This window comes from Meleagris gallopavo, chromosome 4, assembly GCF_000146605.3.
Source record: "Meleagris gallopavo isolate NT-WF06-2002-E0010 breed Aviagen turkey brand Nicholas breeding stock chromosome 4, Turkey_5.1, whole genome shotgun sequence".
Taxonomy (NCBI): Eukaryota; Metazoa; Chordata; class Aves; order Galliformes; family Phasianidae; genus Meleagris; species Meleagris gallopavo.
In genome coordinates this window covers 4,331,542-4,350,930 of record NC_015014.2, presented here as the reverse complement: position 1 = coordinate 4,350,930, position 19,389 = coordinate 4,331,542, and the positions used below count along the sequence as shown (strand labels likewise).

At 37.7% G+C, this 19,389-nt stretch overlaps 1 long non-coding RNA gene across 2 annotated transcripts in view; it reads left to right on the top strand.

Annotated features, from left to right (window-relative positions):
• Window positions 1-7,510: 7,510 nt before the first annotated feature.
• Window positions 7,511-19,389, top strand: part of LOC109367134 — a 17,200-nt gene continuing 5,321 nt past the window's right edge. The window contains exons 1-4 of one of the 2 annotated variants that reach the window (XR_002113884.2): window positions 8,003-11,152; window positions 17,178-17,251; window positions 17,457-18,168; window positions 18,752-18,853. This is a non-coding gene — a long non-coding RNA (uncharacterized LOC109367134). Of the gene's footprint in view, window positions 11,153-17,177; window positions 17,252-17,456; window positions 18,854-19,389 lie in introns of both variants that reach the window. The other variant, XR_002113883.2, reaches the window with a different exon arrangement.

Here is a 19,389-nt window from a genome sequence, read left to right as displayed (position 1 = left end):
TTTTTTTTGCTTTTGAAATAGTTTTGTATATTGATAAGACCACTGAACTAAATCATTTTTGACTGAGATGAATCTTCTTGAAATAAATACCTCAAGTCACCAGAAAAGAGAAATGGAGGAGAATTGGCTGGAAGTTTTTAAGGACACAGTAACTCTCAATCTTCTAGATAAATCTGTGCTTCTGATTCTACCATGTTGTTAGCTGGCACTACTATATATTCCAACAGGGGGAACTGTTCACCATGCTCCAAAAATAACAAAGTAACATAACTTTTTTTTTTTCCTTCTAAAAGAAGTCCCTACTGGTGCAAGGGACTGAATACAGATAATTATTTCAGAATAGCAAAGAGTGGACAATGAAACAGATTCCTCAGATTTGATCTTCAGTTAAGAAAGGCATTTTGTGAGGTAAAATGGCCTTAAGGAATATTAGCTGCCTGCTCATGAAACAAAATAAAGCGTTTTACTGGTCCCTAACTGCATAGTGAGCTCTAAAGTGTACACATAAATAATATGTATTTACTTTTTGTTTTATCTTTGCTACTATCAAAATATTCTGTCACTGAAACATATTTTAGAAATGTTGCAGGAAGGCTTTTGGGAGCTGTCACTGATCAGTCCATTCAAGTTTGAATGCTTTAGGAATTAACAGCTCTTTGTTGTCAGTTGTATATTCTTTAAATAACTTCTTAAGCTATGTGTTATTTACATCTGTGTTGCTAAAGTATCCTGTACTATGTCTTACATGCTCCAACATCCACATGTTTATATATTCCTTAAGTTCATACAGTGGGCAGAGTGAGAAAAAGGATGATCAACCACTTCCTGTAGATGTAAAAAGGAGGCATTGCAGAGCATATTCTTCCCCTGAGTTTTCAGAGAACCACAAAAAGAGGTGCAAATGGGTGCAGGGAATTACAGGTATATCAGTGCCATGAGATTTGATACAGCTCAGTGAGAACAAAGATGCTCCTGATAATTTCATGACTTTAAAGCATCTTCAGATGCAAAATAGTTTTAGATGTAAAATCTTTTCTAGCCAAGACACTATCTGAAAAGCCATCCAACCTGTTCCCTTTCTTTATAGTAAGGAAGTCCATAGTTGGTAAGAAAGGTTAGAATACTGTAATTCATATTTCTACCAATAGTGACCAAGTTCTAAATTCTTTACATTTTCTTACTGATATATGATCTTTTAAATACTTCCTATGAAATAAAATTGTTTGGAACTTTGAAAAGCAAAAGTTGTTCTTATTTTCTTTTCATTGCATAAGGAAATTCAGAATTATGTGTACCTGTCTTGACACTTTATTTCAGTTTATTAGCTTTGGATGATGAATGGAACTATACAGTGGATATGAGTTTGAAAGAAAAGGAATTAAGCAATCCTAGTCTTTATCTGGATGTCACTGAATATCTGTATTATTTTAACTGGGACAGAAAAAGTTCTCAGTGGCCATCTTTCCCTGAATCTATTTAGATGTTAAATTCATGGTACAGTTAGTTCATATATGAAGCAAATTATATGGATATTTTTTAAAATCATCATTCCTTTCTAAATTCAAATTCATGTCAATTTTCATTTGGTGGTAAAAATAATTCAAGGGATACAAACTAAATTGATCTTCAGCAGCATAACTTTGCACTCTCCCTTCACTACTAATCTCTAAGTTCTCTTTTAATTCTTCAAAATTATTTTATTGAATCGTATAGACGCAAATTTTTGGATCTTTCTCCAGCCATGGAAAACTAAGATGTTATTCAGTGTGGCTTTTTCAACTTCTGTACTTTTCTAGTCTGTCAATAAACAGGTATGTTATTGAACATCCTCTGCAAACAGATTCAGCAACTCAGAACAACAGTAGGCACATTCTTATTGTTTTTGAACACCCACAGCACACAGGTTCAGCAACACCGTTGGAACATTCTTAGTGTTCGAAGTGAGGTCAGCTCTTGTTTTCACTTGCAACTTTGCCTCATGGGATCTAAAACAATCTGAGACACTTCAGAAATTTTTCATCTGTGATTCTGCTAAATTTGTTTTGCTATTACTTGGGAAGGATGAGAGCTGTTATCTGTTTGTTCAATCAAAAATCATTATTTCTATCTGTGTTATATGCCTGGCTGTGATACTGAACATCATGCTTCTTATTTTCTAGCACTGAGTTTTCTTGATGAATCATAGACAGAACTCCAGCTTGCTTTTTGTTAATGTATAAAAAGACTCCTACAGTTACTTTGAGTCTAAAAGTAATTGGGTGAATACACATTTTCCAATGCTGTAAAAACAGAGTAATTTTCTTAGCCTGGACTCCTAGATATCTGAACCCAGTCCAACTCTATTCTGAAAGCAACATAACATAAAATCATAGAATGGCATAGGTTTAAAGGAACCTTAAAGACTATCTAGTTCCAATCTCTCTGCTATAGGCAGAGACACTTTCCATTAGCCCAGGTAGCCCAGGTGCAGCCTGGCTTTGATCATCTCCAGGGATGGAACACTAACAGCTTCTCTGGGCAGCCTGTTCCTCATCACTCACTGAGTAAAGAATTTCTTCCTAAAATCTAATCTAAATCTTCCCTCCTTTAGTTCCCCTTGTGCCACTGTTTGTGTACTGCTGTTTTTGTCAGGGCTAATTAACACAAAGACAGGTCACCCAAATACCCTCTCACAGCTTTAGTGGTAACTAGATATGCTGGTATACGTCTTTACCTCAGCAACCCAGTCATTGCTTACCACCACTGCAAAATTAACTGTGGTATTAAAACATAAGCTATAGAATGTTTTCACTAAAGAGACAACATCTTTCTTCCAAGATAGAAGAGAGATGAAGCTCTGAGTAATCAACTCTTGATCTTCCTCGTAGAGATAAGTATTCATTAGAAGTTGATTACAAAGAACACAATCTAGATAACCAATATCTATCCATGCAATGCATTAGTGCAACCTTTACTGGTCTAGTCCGAAAGGGAAGAAATTGGAAGGCAAATGGTTTATCATTCCTCTGCCTTCTGAGACTTTGCACATAAGGTAGATGATGAAAAAATATTTGCCATAAGCCAAGAAGTTCAACTTGTTTGACAGGTAGATAAGCTTTTTTTCTTGGCTGCTATTTCTTACACGTTTTCTCCTATTTATTCTTTTCCAAACCACTATATGGAAGCAGTACAGGAAATGAGAGCAGAGAGAAATTTTTGGGGAGCAGATTTTGCAAATAATCACTTGTGAGGGAAAGACAAGTTGGGTAGTAGACCCTTGGCTTTCTCCAACATGAAGAACTAAGGCACGATATGACTGCACTTGTAATAGTGTTACTTCAGCAGCACACAAGCCCCTTTGCACAAAAAGAAGACACAAAGCCTGTAGTTTTCAACTCCTTTAGTGTCAAAGTTTTGCTTTAGTACTTCATTTGACTATGTTCCTTAATACAAGAGGCCAATACTGAATTTTTAAGCTGTTCAATCTATGTTGAATATAGTGTGTATTTCATTAATTAGAGACAGAGGCATTCAAGTAGAAAACTGCTTTCAAGTAAGTGCTTGAAATGCAAAGAACACTGGTGTGGCACTGCTCACAGGCAGCTTGTGTTCATTTCACTTCAGTTCTGTGCCAGCTCCCTTGGTGCAGTCAGGGCATCCTGACTCAAAGATTTTTTCAGCACCCCATGATTAAACTCCTGCAGAGCTACTCAGGTTTGCTAGTGAATATAAGAACTGAGAACTTCTGTCCTACGTGTGCAGCTGCTTTGGAAGCTAAAGTACAGCGCAGAAGCATCTGACATCTAAGTCCAATTGTGCCCAGGCTGTGTACCATCACTTATGTCTCTGAATCCTACTTTTCAATACTTCAATTTCACAGAACTTGAGGTAAGAAGTTTACAGTGAATGTGACTAACTGGGCTCTTTTGGCCTGATTTGTTCTGGTTCTGCACAATGCAGAAATGATTAACCTTTTTCAGTATATGGGGTGACCTGGACTCAGCACAGTACATTTGCTGCACTGTACCTGCCCTAAGAAGCTCAGCTGATCTGAACTGGCTCTACACTGAGCCAGCACTGACTCTTCCTATCCAGGGCATGATTAATCCACCTGGATTTGATTACAAATGGTTAATCCGCCTTGGATAAACCACGGATGATGGGAACTGACTAAGCCCTAACTGCAAAAGAAATATCATTATTCATTGACTTTAATAGCAGTTTGTGTGATCTAAATAGAATAGCTTGTTTTACCAGAAAAATAAACAACTGAAAAAATAAAATGGAATTGGGTTTTTATCTCAGCCAAGGATTGCATTTGGAAGGATTTTAAAAAGTGGATTTTAAAAGATTAATTTAAAATAATCTCTACAGTTCAATGAGTTTTAAAATTGCATTAATTTATTTTAAAATATATTTAAAGCCCTTTTTAAAAAGTAATTTTCTTTCTTTCCCTGTTGCATAAAAAGTTAGCTTCCAATTTTTATCATGCTGCTAGCCTAGCGTTGTGATAGATGTTTAATTTTCTCTTTAATTAGTATTGATTCATAATGCTCTAATTACCATTACAGTCAGTCTTATAACTAAATAAATGTGAAGTTTGAGAAAAACCCCAAATACCAGTTTCTGATCTGAGACTTGGTGTTTTCTATCTGATGGAATTAGAAATCTATCTTCATAAAATTTTTTATATCACTTTTTACAGTGAGAGAACTCAACATGAAATCATTTGAAATATGTAGAATACTGTGAGAAAGGCCATTTTGATTGTTTTAATAGTCCTATTATTTGAAGAAAAGCACTGAGAATGTTTCAAACAGAAGCGTTCTTATAGTCTTATTTGTGAGGTCAGAAATGCTTGCAAAATGCACTTAAAGATGATAGCTGGAATAAAATGTAGGTAAGAATGCACTCTGGATCCTCTAAAGTCAGATACCTTGAAGTATTCCTTCTGAATGTGCTCAATTATGGCTGAATGTGCTCAATAAGTGCGAAACGTGCTCCTTGTACTTGGGAATGTGTAATTTTTAAAATTTATATCACATCAAGTTACTCACCTGTTTGATTTTTTTTGTTCTTGTTGTGTTTTGTTTTGCTTTGCTTGATGTTAGAAAGACTGAAAATCTCTTTGTCAGAGATGTAATTGGGGAGCAAGCTATTAGATAGAAAACTAAATGTAATATTTCTGATGGACTCAAAAATCTCATCCCTGGTGAGAAGATTCAGAAACTGGTCTGTGCTTCTTGTGCTACAGTAAAGGCTGTCTCAGGTGGCCAGCTTTAGAAGTGGAGCTGTCGAGAGGGGAAGAAACTACTGGAGAATCAGTTACTTTGGGCAGGAACAACAGGCAAGATAGCCACGGACAATGGCTATGGCTTCTCTTAGGAGTTGAGAGCATAACCACTGTGTCAGCCTCAGATGCCTCTCAACCACGATGCTTGCACCAAGCTACTCTTGGTCTCTGAACACTTTCATTTCTTGGTTACGGTATGATGTCTGATTAGATCAGGATATCACAGGATAAATAGCTTATATTCAGCTTCACACACATTTTTCTCTTTACAATTTTTCTTCCTATTGATTCTCCCAAACTTCCATAGTCTTGAGGAAGCAAATGTTTTGTATGTAACTATTTGAAAATCTTGTCCTTTTTCCTGAAGTGATTATAATTGTTTTGTGACTGCCAGTCTCTTGGCAAACACTTATCCCTGGATTAAACAGTGTTTAGCTGGTGAAGGAGATTGTTATAGAAATATCCCATACTGCGTACAACTTTATCTTTGCTGAGTGTTTCTATAAGTCAGATTCAGAGGTGGGAAGCCTTCCCTGTGTAAATGGCCAGACTTTGCAGTGCCTGATATATAGTATTCAGATGTTTTTCAGGGCAGATGCCTGCACTGGAACTTTTGAGTCCTCTGGGATCACAGATTATCTGACATGTAGCATTAGTAGTTAACAAAGTTGTTTCAACTGAAGTTGAAACAATTAAAATAAAAATGAAATAACAAATTAGAAATTAGTTGCCTGAATGGAAAGTATGCAGTAAAAATTTCCTTACTTCTGAGTGATTGAGTCTTTCCCATCTAACCCTCTGAAAACATTGGATGACTTGGCACATTTTGTCTGCACTGTGTGCTCTTGAAGCCTAAATTCATGAATGTTTCAACATGCATTTGCAGAGATTTTTAGAAATGGGACTTTAAAGGATGTTCATGGTGGGAAGTAGTAATGCTGATGAAATATTCTGAACAACGTAATTTGTTTTCCATTAGCTGTGGGGTTATGGTAGCAGATTTTTAAAGCTTTATTTCAACTTTTTCTCAATTCCTCCATTAGAAGCAATTTAATTATGCTTTTTCTCATGAAAGCACTAATTAAATCATCACACTTTTTAAATTTAAATTGAATTATTATCATGACTGCTTAGTGGCAGAGTAAAATTCTGAGGTTGTTTAATCAGTGTTTATGATTCATGACACAGCACGCTAAGTTGCTTGTGTTTTTCCTTTGAAACTATATATAACAAGAAAGCTATAGCATGAAAAGAATATGTTCTTAATTTTTACTTCCTTCATGCACTTATGAAATACGAAATAATAAATATATATTAAATATATATCGATGAGAGTACATTTCTGAGAAATTTTTCTATAGATGTTGATTTTAGGTTTGCTTGAGGGATATGTAAACCACATTGCAATATAAAGCAAATTTAATATCTAGACAATTTTCATTGAAACATCTTTACGCTTACAGACTGGTTTTTGAATGCATGAACAATATTGCTGGGGAAGTAACTGACTTCTGCCTTTAAAAATTAATTTATAATACAAAAAGAAGTCTGTTCATGATCATGAGTATGCAATACTCTCTTAGACCAGATTTGCTTTTCAGTTTAAGAAAACACTCAGAGTATGAAGTGATGAATCATTTTGCTTCTTGTACTGACATACTGTATTTTAATAATAATGGTGAGACTTTAGCAATGGCTAAGAGATGGGAGTCTATTTGTGGGTGTTCTGAAACTGAAATTGTAAAAATAGCAAAATTTGTGTTAGAAAGGAAAGATTATAAAGCATCAACAAGAAAAAAATAGTTATTGTTGAAGCTTTGTGTGGTGGTGAGGAAGTCTAACAGCATTGAAATACAAGATCTGAAATGATGATATGTTATAAAAATAATGTAAAATAATAGAGGAAACCTGAGTATTTGATTTGTGAGAAGCCAAAGTCTAGAAGACCTTACAGCAGAAAGAAGATGAAGTAAATGTTTAAAATTAATCCACCCTTTACAAACTTTTACTTTCTGCTGTATTCACTCTTTAGAAAGGTTTAGGAAAAAAAAAGAGTGATGTATGGGCAAATAGTGGTTTTTAACAGAAGGGGATGTAGAATCAATTAAACCTTCATTATATGTGTTCTGGTTTAATTAAACACAGATCTCCTCACAGATCTAACTAGGAACAGAATGTCTTTTAAAAGTTCAGTTTACCACTAAAGTAGTGGGTAAAAATTGTGTTTTTTTTTTTTGCTAAAATTAAGCCTCTAACTCAATTTTCTGTATTACTTTAAAACCTTAGTTTTGTTTTTCTTCATAACAACAAAAGTCCAATCCTGTAGGTCACACGTAGAACTGAAATGCATGTAAATATTATCTCCATTACCCTTAGAAGATCTGGCCCATGCTAATTGTGGCCTTATAGATAGACAGGAAAGTATGTAATTGCATTTGATGAAAAGCTAGTCATTTTCATAAATGATTAAGAAATATCATTCATTAGCAGGTGTAAATATATAAAGAGTAATGGTGTAATATACACCCCATCAAAGGGTAATGCTTTCCTAAATGCCAGAGATTTTAGTTCCATAGCCTTTTTTTACAGTTTCTTTATGTTTTGTAATAGTTTCCTGATTGCCAAACAGACGTCTGAATTCACTAACTCTCTTATTAAAACTCAGTTTGATAGGTTCAGACTGCAGCAAATCATAAACTAATCTTCATTTGTTTTAAATTATTCAAGAGGAAATGAGACCCGGTAGAGTGCTTCTGTCTTGAGCCTGGAATAAAGGCAATGAAAAAGCACCATTTAGTTCAAAATGAAACACTATCAAATAAAGTGTGCTTCTCACTTATTGTTGCTTAGATATTAACATGTATCATGAACATGGCTAGGTTTATATCTGCACAGATAAACTCCATTCAACAACAAAAAATGATGGGCATTTCTGTAAAAGTGTCAGAAAAACTAACCTGTTACCACATAAAAATACATGCAGCACTGTGAATGCTTTATTTTAATGAATTTATTGCATTGCTTATCCCAAGCTGTGAGGCAGACGACAATGATTTATAACCCACAGAGCAGAAGCCCTGAGAGGATGATGAAGGACTGTTTCTCCTCATTATGCCAGCAGAGCTTCTTTTCATCTCTTCTCTTACTCTCTGTTCATTGTTTGCCCTTGGCATCATCAGTCAACAGGCAGTACAGTTTACAAATACTGTTTTGGCTGACAGAAAATAAATTGTTTGGTCACTGATGTAAAATCTATCAAATTCCTACCAAGAAGCATCTTGAATCCCCCATTCAAGCTCTTGTCTGAGACTGATCCATAGCTTAGGTAACATTTTACTTCTAAGAGATAGATTACTTCCCTTCTCAGTTGTTACTCAGAGGAAGATGCATTTCCTTTAATCTTTCTGCAGGCAAAGGCTGACCAACTTCTAAGAGCTGTAGGAACTAAGTCATTTGTCTCTGGAAAGTTGTTGTTGTTGTGTTTTTTGTTTGTTCTTCACAAAACCTGCTAAGATATCTCTATGGAGAAATAGCATAGCAGTATTTGCCATTTCCAGTAAGCAAATATGAATGACAACCAATAAGATAATAAGTAGCTGGACTTTGCTGTTGAAAAGAAAACACACACATCAGAGATGTACTAGGAACAGGTTTGAAAAAAGAAACTATGTTTTGTGTTTGTCTGCTTTGCAATACTCACACAAAATCATTTAAACTATAAAGCTGTGTTTGAATAGCTTTCTGTGATCCCCGTGCAAATCATTTGGCTACAAATGACTGAAGCTTCTGAGTGGAACCAGAATGTACCAATATTTAGTCTAAGAAAATAAATCTGGCTTACAAATCTGAACAAAACACACTCTGGTACACTCTTCTGTACATAGTCCATTTATGCAAGTGTGGTTGTTACTGCAGTATGTCTACAGACAGTCTGGAATGCAGGAGTAAATAAAAGAATTTGCAAAGTACAAAGACTGAAGAAGAGGCATCTTCTAGTGCCAGACAAACCCAAATGTTAAACTCTTGGGTCAAAGACTTGAAAAATATCCATTAACAGTCATTACTGAGAACAATGGACATTGCATACTGAGACTGAGAAAAGAGTAATTTACTCTGTCAGTCTACTAAATCTATATCTTTACATTTATTCAAATAATTTGAAACACATTTGAAATCTTACCTTGCCCTGTTTTTTTCTATACCTGAAATTACTCCTGGGAATGAGTTTGGAGTTAAATATGAAAATAGACCATTTCTTCGATGTTCTGACCTAGTCTACATTCCTGTTAACCAGATTTACTCTATGGCCCACATGGTGGTGACAGCAGAGATAAAATCTTCTCCAGAATAAAAATGAGGAATAGAACAAGTATTTTTTCAGGAGTTTTGTTCTGTCCACATTTCTTGAAAGTGTGAACAAGTATTCTTCATTAAGAACTGGAATAAAAATTTGCATAAAGTAGCCGGGTGTTAAGAGTTTCAAGCCTCTGAAAGTTTTAACCCTCTTGAGTGTGTGTTCGTCGTGTTCCTTTATCCACGCTAGTAGAGACTGCAGGACCTCCTGAAGGCTGAGGTGACAGGCGTATCAGAGACCATTTTCATATGTATCACTATTCAGTCTTGCCCTGTGTAAACAACAGTGCATCATCCCTGAGAACTGAACGCCATTTCAGACTTCAGAAGACTAAGCTGTGAGGTGCTGAAGGGTCAGCACAAGAAACTGCAGTGCCACCTGAGACCTAACAGGTTAGGAGGGAGATCCCAATGCGCAAACAAATCTGAGGTGGGGAAAAATTAGAATAAACTTCCTGACGCCAAGTTTAGCACTAACTTTGATTCCTTTTGCGATCAATGTACAGCAGTCGAGCATCTAAGTACCAGAGTCTCAAATACCAGTGAAGAGTTTCACTGTCTGAGTTGTCTGGAAGTTTTAAACCTGCTGTTGTTTCAGATGAGATGAGGCTCAGCCCCAACTCGCCCCAATTACTTCACCTGGTTTGCTTTTCAGAAATGCATCAGCAGCCAATGCTTTTGGTCTAGTCTTATTTCCTATTACAACATGCATTCACAGAAGGAAAGCCTTGGCAGATTCTGGTCCCCAGTTCAGGATAAGAAGCACATCATGTGCCGTAGAAAAAATCTGAGGGAGTTCGTAATCCTGTTAAGCAACCAAGGAGGGAAGTGTGTTTTAGTTCTGTTAAGTTTTATTAAGTGCCATATAATATCTATCTCATTCCTTCATGTTTCGGTCCTTGGATTGTCAGTGCTGTTACAAGTCTAGCTATCAAGCTGTATAAAGTATTTGTTTCATCAAACGAATTTGTGCCTTGGCAGCCTCCTCAAACACTGATGTTGGTGGATTTTTAAATTACTGATACTTTCAAGACTGGCTGCTGATGCCCATTCAATTTTCTTTTTATCTTTCTGAGAGCACAGTAATTTTCAGTGATTTTCCCTCCTCCCCCCCTCATTTTGGAGGAAACTATAAACCGTCCTTCCAAAGGATACCAGTGATCGCCGAGGTAACAGAGCAGCGGCGTTGGCGTCTCCTGGGCAATGGCGGGAGATTTAAACGGGCGCAAGCGCTGAAGAAGCCCTTGATCGCCATGCTTAGCCCTTGATCGCCGATTTTAGTAGCTTCGGAGCTGTCCCGGCCAGAACCGCAGCGACTGATAACGAGGTACAGGTGTGTTTTGGTCGGCTCCTTCATCCAGAGAACCCTGAGATTAACAGAGCAGCCCGGCGGGTCTCGTGAGGGCGGTTGACGCGGCTGACGTGGCGTGGGCGTTGCCTGGGCAACGGCTCTGCATCCACACAGCCCCTGCCTGGGAAAAGCAACGATGCATCGCTGCCCATCAGAGACGGAGAGGAGGAGTCAAGGTGTGTAAATCACATGGGTTTCAACGAGGAGAAACCGTAAAGGTTGTTATTAGTGTGAAGAGAGTGCTAAGTGCGGGGACAGCTGTTAACGGGCTGGTAACGGGGTAAGGGCAGAGCCAGCACTACTGGCAGCAGGGCAGATCAGCCTCAACCCGAATAGTGGTGGTGAGTCCGCTGCTTTGCCGTGGATGGGAGTAGCTTCTCCCATCGGTGGATCGGTGGTAAGGGGTCTTAAAACGGGAGTTGTGAAGGATTATTGGTAGAGCTTTAAAGGAGGTATTGGTCTTGGTGAAGGAGGAGGACGACTCATCCTTTTGTAGGAAGAACACGAGGTGTGAGGCTACGGAAACACCTGTATGCGGTCATGAGGGTATTTAGGGCTACTGCTCAGGTGCAGCTTAGGTGCTGGAGGAAGTTGTGTGGAAAGCTATGATATAGTTGCCATCATGGAAATATGGTGGAATAACTTGCACAGCTGGAGTGCTGTGATGGACGGCTACTGACTTTTCAAGAGACAGGCTAGGCAGGAAAAGCAGTGGTGAAGCCCTCTGTGCTAAGAAAGAATGCGAATGTGTGGAAATTAATGATGGTGATGAGGGGATTGAGAGCTTATGAGTCAGAATTAAAGTGAAGGCCAATAAGACTGATGTTATCATGGGAATCTGCTACAGGCCACCCAACCAGGATGAGTAGGTGGGCAAGACACTATAAACACCTGGGTGAGGTCTCAAGGTCTCTCCCCCTTGTTCTTCTAGGAGACTTCAACTTCCCTTCTTTTTATGAAATAGATACTTTTCAAAACTTTTGTTCTGCCAAGGGAAATGGTATTCTTCACCTCTACCTATCTTAATCTGAAAACTATGCAGCTTTTCTGCAGTTTCAGGTTATTTAATCCATGGTTATAATGCTGAATACTCAAAAACAAACCAGAAGGGGGATGTAAAGATTGTTCTGTTACAATCACCTGCCTCTCTTAATGAGAATCTCTGCATGATCTCTGGCATTTCTAGAAAGTTGAAGCTAGTCAACTGTTTCTCATACTGGATTCTTCAGTTTGCTATTTTGCTTTATTGTTCTGCTTTATGAATGCTGTATTCTTGTCTGTGCTGAGAGATAGAATTTCCCATATAAAAAAAAACAGTGCACACTTCCTTGGATTACTTTAATCTTTTCCCTTGAGATTTAAAACATTTAGCTAGGATTTGTTAAGGCCTTGTTTCTAAAGACCCCAGGAAACAATTTATAGAAGGGTATTTTATGCCATAAATTTTCTGGTAAGTGTTATGATTTACATCCTGTATTATGTCGGGGAAAACAATAAGTTTATGGGAATAATAATTGTTCCTCTCAACAATCTTATCTATAAATAAAATAAAAACCTAACAAGGCAGATTCAAAGTTAAATGCCTTTGGGTACATCTTTCAATTATCTTTCCTAAGTGAGAAAATTAATATGCTAATGTCATCAGTCTGGTAGTACTTACTTGTTTCTCTCCTGAGTGCTTAACCTCTTTCTTGTAGAGTGTGCTGGTATCCCTCTGGCATCTGTGATCACACTCTCCTCCCGCATGCCTATGTAGGCTGTTTAACACAAAGTAGCCTTTTCCTTTGGAAATCATGACACTTGCTCAGGAGTGACTTTTATAAATGCTTCAGTTTTAAATGGAACTGCCAGCAGACGCTGTACTTTGTTGAGCACTTATTATATCCTCTCCATTAGATACCCCCTAATAAATGTCTGAGAATCCACCTCTGAAAAGTTTCATCAGTGATTTTTCAAAATACCGCATGATTAACTCACAAAACTTAGTTACTGTGATGGGAGTTGTCAGTTTGAGTTCAACTGTTTGCTTCAACTTGGTTTGGCTGGCAAAACCTATCTGTGTTTAAAATCAGGCCCCTGGAGCCATCTGCCTGTTTCATTTTGGTTTCAGAGTAGCCATTCCCCCTTTTCAGAACTGGAATCAAATACTTCAAGCTCAATTGGTAGAAGATAGATAAGACTTCCAGGAAAGCCAGCAGTTTTCTGTTTTATTCCAGTACTCTCACATAGTCTGTACAAGTGTATGATTTATCCTTTAGTTTATAGCAGTCATGCAGATCCGTATCAGAAGCTAGAATGTTTCTGAATTTCATAAGTTTCTGTGTGAACACTTCTTCTAGAAGACTGCTTTCATGAATCTAGGCCAAACCCAAGATTAAATAGATATGACTGATTCAAGGTTGTCTTCTGTGAAGACAGTTTCAGAGATTAGTGGAAGTTAAGATTTTACACCAATCAAGTAGTTTTGAAACAAGCTTTGTCCATGGTATTTTATGAATGTGGTTGTTTGAGTTTATGATGTTGTGCTATATGAGGTAGAAATTATGATAATTACTGTGTACTATGGAGGAAGCCAAAACTTATGCTATGGCTCTTTTCAGGCCATCCCTAGAGCAAACTGCTGGCTGCAAAGTACAAGCAGAAGCCAGAGAGCAAATTAATAGCTGGGTAGCAGGGTTGATTTTTAGTCTAGTACGTAAGATTCCTCCCTTAACTTCCTTTCTTTATGGGTATATCCATTAACAATATATATGGTAATATCTACTGCAGCTTCAATGTACCAATGCACTGTATGCAAAGTATGGATACAGTTTGCACACACAAAACTATACTTATCCTGCTGTCAAATGGAACAAAGAAGCCGTAATGGCATTAAACACTGAGGTACTTCCTCATCCTGCCTTTGGCTTACAGAGAGATGTCAGTGAAAGACTAAATCAAAAGTACTAAATGTTCAGCAAAATGAGCTCTTAACATCCCTTGAAAAAAATTAAGATGTGATAATCTTATTTCTTTGTTAGATTTATTCAATTCTCTTCTATACCAGTTCTTCTAGTGAAGGGCCTGCAGGTGGAAAAAAAAAAAGGATATATATATGCTTCACGATCTGTGGGTAGAAAAAGCTATTTCAATTCAATACTATTCGATCACATTTATTTAATATCCAGAGATCTTTTGGAAAGAGTCCCTACAATGCTTAGATCCATTACGTAGCTTTTCATACTGACAGCGAATTGCCAAGACAGATAAAGAACAAAGATATTTTTGTTTGTTTCATGCTTTTCTCCATCTTCAAATAGTCACTGCTGGATAAAATCAAGTCCTGAAACCTTTATTCATTAGTTATTCTGTTAAAAGTTCATTTATTACCAAAAGATCTTCACAAGAAAGTTTTCTGGTAACTGGAATTTATGGATATGTTCTAGTGTAATTATTTCATAATGCATCCTCCTGTGGGATATCTGGCCCAGATTAATCCCACTCCACTACAGGTATAAGCATTAAAAACCTCACAGCTTCAGATTCCTTCTGTAATTACCTGGGTCACCCTTGGGAGCTGCCTGTCTTTCACTACAGGCTCACAGGGAATTCAGGATAACAAAGCTGCTTTAGTCCTTGAATACAAGACTGAAAGGATAGCTGAACCCATGCTCACTTTAAACAATGAGGAAGAATACAGACCTCCAATTGTAGAAAGTGGGACATTCACTCTTATTCAATCTAGGATTTGTTCTAGATTCGTGAAAGCATTCTTCTAGAAGAAGTGTTTACACAGGAACTTACTATGAAATTCAAAAACGTTCTGATTTTTTTTTAAGTCTTTGTTATTAGAAAGTAGATATTTTATAGGCCAGATGTCCAAAAAAATCCATTATCTTTCTCAGGATTTTAATGCAACAGAAATACCACATTTAATAAGCTAAATTATTATGTTTTGATGAAATTGTGTAAAATCTTACTTTAAATTTTGAAACGATATGTAGGTGTATTATGTGTGCGTACTTTTTTTTATCTTCAGGTTTCCCAGAAAAATAGTTAGGAACAGAGGTTTTTAGTTTTTACTGATTTCCATGAATACCATGAATATCTTGGCCTTCTTTTTCCTCTGTATATTTTTTTAAATTTATGAATCTGTTTTCACACTTGATAAAAGATTCTGATATACGTAACTAGAGAAGTTAACCTTCCAGCTCTCAAACTTCTGAAGAATTTTAAAAATTCAAAATCTTTCCAAGCATTTGGTAATTAAATCAAATTCCTTGAGCTGAAAGTAAGTAAAGTACTTTTGCAGATTGGACTGCTCACTTGTGCCTCTAATATCTAAGGCTGCACTGAGCAGAAACTGATGTCTGGGTGCTCAGAGATGCTCTCTGGGCTGTGATGGCTGCTGTTCAGCAAAGGAACTAGTTTTTTTAACTGATTACCTTGCTCGAGTCTTGGGCTTAGTTTTTATCATTCTTCTCAGTAATGGAGCCTGAAAAGTCCTTCCAATGATAGCTGCATATCATCAATGAACAGAGAAACAAAAAATCATCTTTATTTCCTCTAAGCAAATCTGGATGTTAAATCAGCTAGACCCCCAACTGCTTTACATTTCTAACTTAAGAAACAGAAATGTGGTACATGCTGAGAAGCTCTGACTGCAGGAAGCTGTTAAAATAATGAGCAATTTATTTTGAGGGATAATAAGTGTTTAGGTTTTACTATCTACAATGAGGAAAAACAAAAATAATACAATTAAAGTATATGACATTAAAATGGTGTGAAATCTGTGTGAATGAAGTCAGAAAAAAAAAATCCAAATATATTTTCTGATGCAACTCTGCTGAGAAATAAGAGTTGAAGAGGTAACACAAGCAGGTTTTATAATCATAAATTTTATAAAGACCAAATCATTCTATTGCTTTTCTACAGTTTGTGTTCCTCAGCTTTATTATGTTAATCCAAGGCCTGATACTTTCACTGCTGTTCATATTGAAATAGTCACCTCATTCAAATGGCTCCATTAATGCCTATAGGCTCAATGGGCTGGATAATGTTGGAAGATCTCATCCTTCAATTGATAAGAGCTATTTTTGAAAAAAGGCCTTTATTAGATTAAAAATCATAGTTATACTTTTATGGTTTAAAATAAAGCCCCTTCTCTTCCTAGTTACAATCGATTTATGCAAAGCTTCAAGCATAAATACTTTCACATTAGTATGCATTTAAATCCTGTTATAAAAATCTTGTGGGTGTTGTGATGTACAAAGTTGGGTTTTCAGATAAGTTTCAGAGAGTGCTTTGTCATCCTATTATTCTTTGGAGAGCAAGGAATGAAAATACTGGACCAAAGTATCTTACTTTTATCTAGAAGAAGGCTAAAAGTCACAGAAACCTATAATGTACAAACCCAAACATTCTTCTTAGGTTTTATCAGGTCACATTGGTGGCAACTTGTACTTCACTTTGTAATGTACTGTCATGTCACCTCAGACACAATAAGAAAGGATTTGGCATGGTGTCACCTGAGATCATTATGGCTTGGACAGACTACCTCTAGCTTAGAAAAAAATATAGAACTGTTCAAGAAGTTTCTAAGGAGAAAAACCTCAGGTTGTGATAATTCTCATTGGGAAATATTTCGAAGAGTGTTCTAAAATAATTATGGTTCAAGTAAGCCAATGTTTGCTAGCACAGTGCAGTTTTCACCCTTTGTTAGAAAATTATAGTTATACTTTGTTAAGGAAAAAGCTTGATTAAACCAGTGAAGATTCTCTCCTACAGTATTTTGTCTGATGACAAGTAACCATGTATGTCTTTCCCAATATCCTTACGAGTTGAAAAAAAAAAAGAAAGAATTCTTTTCTTGCTTCTCAGATTTGGAGATGCTGCTTTTACTGGATGTTCTAGATGGAGTATGGTAGTATGAGAATGTTGTTTTGATGGTCCTGTTCTCCCTTTCCTACCCTTCTTTAAAGTTTTTTAGCTATTATCTTTTGGGAGGGCTAGGAATCTGAATTACATTTTAAAATGTTATGACATTCATTTCTGTATTTCTCTCATCCTGCTTGATACTCTAGGTGTGTAGGTCAAATTATGTGATGTCCCATGTTTCAGGTAATATAAATACAAAAATGAAAGTTGCTTTTATCTAGGAAGCTGTTTTCAAGCTCATTGTAAATGAAATAACTTGGCAAAACCAACACTCTGTTGTTGCAGGCTATTCTTACAAAATCAAACTAAGCTTGAAAATCATCTGTTAACAGGATGACAAAGAACTGGAAGATTTTCAGGTAAATTTGACACTGTTCTGACTTCCATCCAGCATTCTGGTTTCTGGCAAAGAAAAGATAAAAGTACACTAGGAAAGGGAATGGATTTTTTTTCCTTATCTATTTATACTAATACCAAATAAATCACTTTTGGAATACCAGCAAATCCCGAAGTCTTGAGAAGAAAGTGACAAAAGGATTTTTTTTTTGTCTTTTTACTGCACAGATGGTTCATGAGAAACACAGCAGGAGCAACGGTAAAACATTAATTTGTTCATTTCAAGAATCTGCTGCTCTGCTGATAGTGTCACAAGCCATACTTGCAGTTGAACAGGTAGAAGGAGAAGTGCTGAGATGTTCGTGTTCAAATTTTCTCTAAGTTCTGTATAATTCCAGCCCTAGTTCAAAAATGTTTAAATTTTAAACATGCTTCTTAGTAAAATTTTAATTATGTTGCACTCTTTCATGAATGACAAATCTTCTGTCCAGTGAAATCAAAACCAATCTGAATGCCACACACAAAGTAATAGATAAATGCAAGATGATTACTCTTTATGGATTTGTTCTTAACTCAGTCATCAATAGAGTTTAAACCATATAGATTGTTTGTATGTACTGTAACTTCTAATATTAGATACTCATTTGTATATCTGCAATGCTTTGCAGCATAAAAATTACCAAAATATAGATGGCCTCCAACCTTTACATCCCTCACAAGACCTTCTCTGTTAAAAAACAGCAGATCCAGGATTGTGCTTCCCTTTGTTGGCTCCTTCTCCACCTATGTCAGGAAGTTATCTCCCACACACTCTAGGACTGCTCCCCATCTGCTGTTGCATTCAACCAACTCTCACAGGGCACAACATTGGCACTGGCACAGCACTGTGCCAAATCTGGGAAGAACACAAAGGGCTTAGAGGAGTTCCTGGCAATGGGAGGTACGTTTCCAAGGCCTCATGGGCACCACGAGGTCAGGAATGCTCCTTTCAGCCATGGGAATAAAAGGCATTCTACAAGGATGTGTGCACAAACTCTGGAAAGGAAGGAGCACTCCTCCTCCTGCTGTACTATAGGGCACTACTCCTCCCTCTCAGCACCTCCTGTCTGCCTCCAGGTGGAGATGGGTGAAAGGCAATGGCTGTGATTTTTATGATCACATGGCCTAAGTACCAGTGGGAACAAATTTAAGAACAACTCATTGCTTTCTGCATTACATGGATGGTGGAAGGCAGCAGCCCCATCCCAGGCCAGAACCAGCCCGGCTAACAAACATGGTCATGTAAACAGGGGCAGCCACAAGTTCTAAGAACCACAATGCAGCTGAAACAGCCATGTCTAAAGAGAACAGGGCTGGAGGTGGATGGGTTCCAGAGCAGATTTGGTGTCACAGCAGGACAGAATGCTGATCACAAGGGCAGAGACAGTCAGAGTTCTCTGCCCAGTAACCAAGGGAGTGAAGGCTGTGGTGGTCAGGAGCAGCCGATGGGAATGGATGCCAGCTAAAACTCCTTTCCCACGCAGACACACAGAGAGATAGGGAAACAGAAAGATGGCAACAAGGACCAGATGATCTCAGAATGAGCCTGAAATGGCCATGGAAACCAAATCCAGACCAGCAACCCGGTGAGCAGGGCTGTGCAGGGGAGGGCAGCGTGGGAAGAGGAGCAGGAGGCTGCTCCTCCTGTGCTTCTCATCTGCCTTGCAGATGGACAGCCCAACACCAATGGAAACAGGTCATGCCATGGGGGTCTGCGCTCATTTAAAACAAGTGGTGTTCCTGTCCTCAAAAAAAGATAAGTCAGCCCCAAAATGGAGCCTGTCTTGCTCCCAAAAATTCAGGAAATCTCCCCTTCCTCTTCCCCAAAGCTTTTCCACTGCTTTGCTGACTCCTGACCCCACTGCAGGTGCTGGCACCAAACCACCTGATTGAAGTGGCTTGTCAACAAGGCACTGCTGGCAGAATGAGCCTGAAATGGCCATGGAAACCAAATCCAGACCAGCAACCCGGTGAGCAGGGCTGTGCAGGGGAGGGCAGCGTGGGAAGAGGAGCAGGAGGCTGCTCCTCCTGTGCTTCCCATCTGCCTTGCAGATGGACAGCCCAACACCAATGGAAGCAGGTGATCCCATGGGCCTGAGCTCAATTAGAACACCTGGTGTTC